The sequence below is a fragment of the Miniopterus natalensis genome, chromosome 7 (assembly GCF_054644295.1).
Source record: "Miniopterus natalensis isolate mMinNat1 chromosome 7, mMinNat1.hap1, whole genome shotgun sequence".
NCBI classification, from domain to species: Eukaryota; Metazoa; Chordata; class Mammalia; order Chiroptera; family Miniopteridae; genus Miniopterus; species Miniopterus natalensis.
In genome coordinates this window covers 21,416,816-21,423,623 of record NC_142087.1, presented here as the reverse complement: position 1 = coordinate 21,423,623, position 6,808 = coordinate 21,416,816, and positions in this window count along the sequence as shown.

The window sequence follows — 6,808 nt, the reverse complement described above, 5'->3', positions numbered from 1 at the left end:
ATGTGTAAGCAACCATAGGAGATTTCTTCATTCTATCGTTGATGGGCATTTGGGTAAATTTCAACTGGGGCTATTATGAGTACTTTTGCTATGAACATTCTAGTACGTATCTTTTGGTGATCAAAAGTACACATTTCTGTGGATAGATACCTAGAAATGGAATTGCTGAATCATAGTGTATGCATATGTGTACCATTCCTAGATACTGCCAAACTGGTTTTTCTAAAGTGGTTGTACCAATTTACACTGCCACCTACTCGGCATGAGAGTGCCAGCGAGACCATAGGTTTTTGTTGGACCCAGTCCAGGTATATGCATGATTTTACCCTGTGTTCTCAAGGACCCGGGCAAGGGGGCTCAGGCAGAGGACTGCATTCATCTAGAGTTTGGGGTTTACAGTCCAGTGCTGAAGGAGAGAAAATTGAAGATATATATTGACATGAGAGTGGAGGGCGTTGTGTATCTACCGTGGCTCTTGGTGACATTGGGAAGTTGGGCTTACTAAGAGAAAACTTAGGAGAAGCAACTAGAAGTTTAGATAAGTTTGAGGGGCATGTGCCAAGATGTAAGAACATGAGAATGGAGGTATGAAATTTTTGGTCAGAGAATGAGATTAAGTTCTCTGGGCTTTGGGGCAATGTTGGGTGAGTTGAGACAGGATGAGAATGGCTTTGTGGTGTAGAAGCTTGTAATCAAGGTCACCTTGATGATGCCCATGAGAATTGAGGCAGAGAACCAAGGAATGCCAATTTCATCAGGAAGCAGAGAGAGAAATAGCCTGGAGATGGCAACAGGGAACTGAATCCAAACCAGACCGCCTTCCAATCCTTCATATACTTTTATTTAAAAGCTCCCTTTTATATTTTTTTCTTGTTCCCTTTTAACTATGTCATTCTCCCCCCCCCCCCCCCATCTTTTCTGGGTTATCATCTTGCCAGAATCTTCCAACTCTGTCTTCTTTGGTGTCCCTTTTTCTGATCTCCTTCCTCATGCTAAACTTTCTGGCTCTTTACCTCTGGGTCTTCAGGACTCAAAACCAAAACCAAAAAATTCCTCATTAAATTCTGCTGTCATCCAGAAACCTTTGATCTGCCACCAATATTTGGACCTTTATTTTTCCTCTACTCTCCAGTTGGTCCTTTCTACTGGTCCTCCAAATGATTTTAAAACAATGGCTTTAAAAGGTTTCATTGGTGGTGGTTTTTGTATTTTCTTCTTTAGCAGTGAAAGCTCTTTCAAACAAAATCTCAGTTGAGACCTTGTATACGGAGCAGGAAAATATGAAGCTGCTGTTAGGATGTGAATGACGCCTTCTAGGGAAGAACAGTATGAAACCTGCACAACCGTACGCCGTGCCCTGCAGATGCTTCTCAAACACACCTGCACGTTCGCTTGTCCCTGGCTCTTACTCCAGCCACTGCAGTGGCAACCAGTTTCACGCAGACTTCCACCAGCTCCACAGAAATACAAACTGACGGTGCTGGCCTCGCCCCTCCTCCCCCTCTGCTCAGGGCCTCTTTGATCTGCTAGCGCAGGGCATCCTTGGAAAGAACCTGCTGACATCCATGCACACGACCCGAAGTACAGGGAGTTACCGCCCTGCCCCGTTGGTACCTTTGACCAAAGAACATGGTAGCGGGTGGGTAAATCTCCCTTTCTTGTTCCAGGAAGATGGTTCTGATGTGCACTTGATGGGGCATCTCAGCTGTCCCACGGGAGTCAAGCACCAGGTGCCTGTAGCATTAATTCCATATTGCATTCTTGCATTGGCTCTCCCCGCTTCACCATTTCACTCTCCCATCCCTTTTTCCTGCTCCCTGGAATCACACTCTCAGATAAACTACCAGGACTTAGGCCTTTATCTCAGGCTTTGTTTTCTGAGGAGTCAGCCTGTAGCACCCCCTAATTCAGCCCCTGGGGGGTGGGGAGGTGGGGAAAGCACTTCCGAAGCACTCCTAATGTTCTTCTTGGCTTGCAGTCATTGCCTTGGAATAAAGTTATGTTGAGATAGTTTGTTGGGATATCTTGAGCTGAGCTGGCTATTTGCACTTAAGGTGCATAAATGACAGTCCAGTGGGCAGAAATTCATATGGGCCATTGCCATGTGCAAATCAATAGGTATGGAAAAGAGAGTGGATCTTTAGTGGAGAGGTATAAAAGCTCTAGCCCCTTGGAGAATCTATTTGGTCTAGTCTGGAGTTTTGCCTTCCAGAACAGATAAGAGCATGGGCTTAGGTCTCTAGGGCTTTCTATCTCCGCAGCCTCTGAAAGTTTAAAAACGCACCCCATTAGCACTTGCTTCATCGTTCCTAAACTGGTGGTTGTCACGGTTCCTTTAAAGTAAGACAGTGCCTTGGAAGGCAACAGTCACCTCCCACACCCCCACTCCCCCAGACACCCAAGATACATCTTGTGTATACTTAAGCTGTCTCTGACACACATAATTTCCTTTCCACCCCTGAATAATCAGTCTTTTTTATCATCCTAGCAAGGGGAACAGTATATTTTTGTACAGAAAAGATTAGGAAGGAAAAGAAAAGAAAGCCCCCCACCCACTCCTTGAAATTTCAGTGTAAATTCTTGCAAAATAGCAACAAATGAAAGATGGCAGGGGGAAAAAAACAGTCTAGAATAAGGGTATTTGTCAAGTGCTGGTTGAGGATCCAGTTCTATTTTGAACGTTTTAAAATGTTTTCTTTCGAGTTCAGTTGTTTAGGGGTTAATGATGGTGCTGACACGCTATTGCTTTGAATAGGAGGGATTAGTTTCATTATTTCAGGATTAAGGTCAGTCTCCTGGACAGGCTGCCACAAACTGTCAGCAGTTAGTTAGTATCTCATGAGATAGTATTGCCTGAGGTTAAGGCTTCCCCAGAAGCATACCCTGAAACAAGAATTTGGGGGCAAGTAGTTTATTTGAGAAGAGGTCCTAGGAAACACAAGTAGTGAGGTGGGGAAGAGAGAAGAAAAGACAGCCAATAAAGACAGTAATAATCATCAGCTAAGTTATCATGTGAGAAACTGGAGACTGGTTCTTCTGGGGAAACTCTGGGAGATGATGTAGGACACACACCCAGGCCATCTCAACCTGGGGCCAAGGAAACGGGGTGTCCTCTCACTCGCCCCCTTCCATCCTGGTTGAGGACTGCTTCCAGGGGTGTTAAAACTTCAGCCTTCCAGGCGTTCCCTGCCCCGAGCAGAGCATTACAGGGCTCTTCACTGCCACAGCCTTTTGTGAGTAGAGGTGAGTGCACAGAGGATGTGGACAGGGCCCCAGCAGTGTCCAGTAGGAGGATTATGAGCCACATTTTTCAGAGTTGCTTGTGGAAAGAGGATCCTGAATTCAAAGTAGTAAACCCCCTATGGCAAGAGCCTGGAGGAGCTAAGGATGGGTGTAAGGGTGGGTGGGGAACATCAGCGGGTGGCACTCTGCCTGGGAATGAACTCGAGAATGTTCGATATTCATCCTGGAAATAGCCAAGAGCCCTATGGTTAAATTACTTATTAATAGTTTACTTTTCCTTAGTTTCTTTTTTCTCCAAACCTCTTATATTCTAGGAGGTTGATTTGAATTTCTAAAACCTAGATGGAGAACCTGAGGTATATGACTAACCTACTTGAAAGTAAATTACTAAGTTGATGATTTTACAAAGACCACTTAGAGCAAGACTTCCTAAATCGTGGACCATGAAGTCAACACTTTCAACTCTTCCAACAAAGTTTGACTTGATACTCATACCTTGCACACTGTTTCACCCTCTAAACTTGCCTCCTTGCTTGGGCCAAGGATTTTGCAAGTCTCTTCTGAACAATGGGAGGAAAACTTTAAACCAGTAGTGACTGAGTCGCAGAGGAGGTACTCCAGTATTACTAAATGAAAAAATATAAGTAGCTTGTACATTTGTTTCATCAATCCTGGCCCCTGCTTCCCAAATGGGTTCACTTGGAACATATCATTTTAGTTATTCCATAACTGAATAATTCTCTGCTTAAATTCTCACGTGTGAGGTCTTCCCCCATCACTGTTTTAAAATAACGCCCTCTCTCCCATCTTTTGCACTGTTTACCTCCTCCATTGCTTTACATTTCTCTCTGACACTTACCATCTGATATACTTTGAATTTTACTTGTTGGTTTATTTATCTCTCCCCAGCTTGAGTGTAAGTTCAATGAATGCAGGGAATTTCCCACTTTTCCCCCTCCCTGATGTGCTCTCAATACTCAGGGTGTGGCATAGAAGCTCAGTAAATATTTCGCAGATGAAAGGCAGGTTCATCAAGACCTCCTGCTAAGAAGTCCAGTACATTGGTCTTTGCAGTTCTTTGTGAGGCCACATATCTTCTCGAGTTTCCTGATTTAGTTGAGAGAGGCACCATCCTCAATTTCTTTTCCAGGCCTTTCTTTAGCTCTGGAGTCACACACATCAGGTTTGAATCATGCCTATATCACTTACTAGCTGGGAGGTCTTGTTTAAATAAACTATTAATTTCTTCTTCTGAAAAAATGGGTTAATAATGCCTCTTTTATAGAGTTTTTAAGAGGGTTAATGAGTCTACATAAATACGGCACTTAACACAGTACCTGGCATGGACTGGATGATCACAAAGTATGAATTTTCTTCCCTTTCTCTTAATTTTTGCAATCATCAACTTGCTGGCAAAGCAGTGACACCAAGATTGGGGAAAGCTGGTCAGATCGGGAGCTGGGGAAGGATGTGGGAGGATAACAGAGCTGGCAGTGGAGAGGCGGACAGAGGAAAGGACTGTTACTAGGACCCAAGACCACCTTTGACCTTCTGTCCCATCTTTTGTAGAAGGGTCATGGAAGAGGGAGATGGGAGATTCAGCTCTTCCAGTGCTCCTCCTCATTATATGTCTAATGTCCATCCTGAGTTGGCACATTACCTGGGGCTGATTCAGCCCCGGGGAATATGTTCTCTTTCAGTCAAAAGGAGCTGCCTGCATCAGAGCTGACGTTGAACAAATTCAATGATCAAAGAAATACGTTCAGAATGAATTATGTGATGGCCACTAAAGCAAAATGCCCCTAAGCCTTTCTTGTATCCAGCGTGGGGTTTTAATTACTCAGTGAGCTGAGGCAGGTAATGGTGGCGTTGGTGAAGGTGGTGACGGAGACGGAGGTGGAGGCAGTGGTGGTGATGACAGTGGTCATGGAGGGGTGATAATGGTGACTGGGAAGGCGGCAGTGACAAAGGTGGAGGTGCCAGTTAAGATGGAGAGGTGGCGGAGGCAGGAGGAAGGTGAAGATGGTGGTAGCTGGGGCAGTGGTTAGGGTGGAGGTGCAGGTGCCACAGGTAATGGTGAAGGTGATGCTGGTGGAAGTGCTGGTGGCAGAGACCGATGGTGGAAAAAACAGTGATGTTAAGAGAACTGAAAACATGTCCACACAAAAACTTATACATGAGTGTTCATAGTAGCATAACTCATAATAGCCAAAAAGCGAAGATAATCCCAATGTCCATCAATGGGTGAATGGATAAACAAAATGTGTTTTCCATATAATATCTGGCCATAAAAAGGAATGAAGCTCTGTTATATGTTTCAACATGGATGAACCTTGAGAACATTATGTTGAATAAACGAAGCCCGTCACAAAGGATCACATATTTTCTAATTCTGTTATGTGAAATGTTTAAAATAGGCAAATCTATAGAGACAATATAAATTAGTGGTTGCCTATGGCTGGGGGAAGTGGGATGGGAGTGACTGTTAATGGGAATCGGGTTTCTTTTTGGGATGACATTATTCTAAAATTAGATTGCACAACTCCGAGTATATTAAAAACAATTGAATTATATACTTTAAATAGGTGATTTGTATGACATGTCAAAAAGCTGTTAAAAAGTTGGGGCAGCAATGGTGGTGGCTGTAGGGGTCTCCGTTCTGGTGGGGGTATACCGGGGAGAGGAAGGAAGAGCAATAGTTGATTGACAACTGATGTACCTAAATCTAAGTAGGGCCAAGTCTGAGCACCACAGATTTCCCCCCATTCTTTTTTCTATGTCTTCTGGAAAACTATATATCCTACCACAGCCAACACTGAATCTACACACAAGTATTTCCGAAACAGATTATAAAAATCAAGTCAAGTTTCAACTGCCATTGAAATTGTCTAAAAGAGACACCCTTGCTTTTTCCATACAGTGTCCTCAGCACACAGAATTGGCTTCTTAGGAGCAATGGGACAGAGCAGCCAGGCTTCCTCTTCTTGTGTAAGTGCAAAGTCAGGTGGGGTCCACGAAGAAGTTAAAGCAGACATCTGGTGTCTATAATTTTTAATAATTTTAAACTAGCTACAAAATGTCAATCACTTCACAAACTGACAGAGGAGACAGAAGGAATTTAATATTACATGCTGTAATGATATTTATCTCACAGTTTATATTTCATTCATTTATATTATTTTTAAAGGTTTATCAGCTACTAAACATCTCAGCAATTTGGTGTGCATAGCTCTAGATTAAGCAACAGAGAATTGTACTGGTAACAAATCACAGGGAAATGGTGATCGGTAAGAGTCGGCCTTATAAAATTTACATCTCCACACTGTTCACAGCAAGATTGCCTTCTCCGAAACACAGCCTTCAAAAGCAGCAAACGAACCCTATATTACATCCACTTGACATAGTTTCCGCCAAACGTCTATTTGGCTGGAAATGATTAAATGGTGAGTGTGTCAAATTCATCTTTTTTTAAAATTCTTTATTTTTTAAAAAAGGATGATGATTAATAAGTCTATATATTGACAGAAAGAAAGGGACACTACTGCAGTTTTGCTGGTAGAACTTA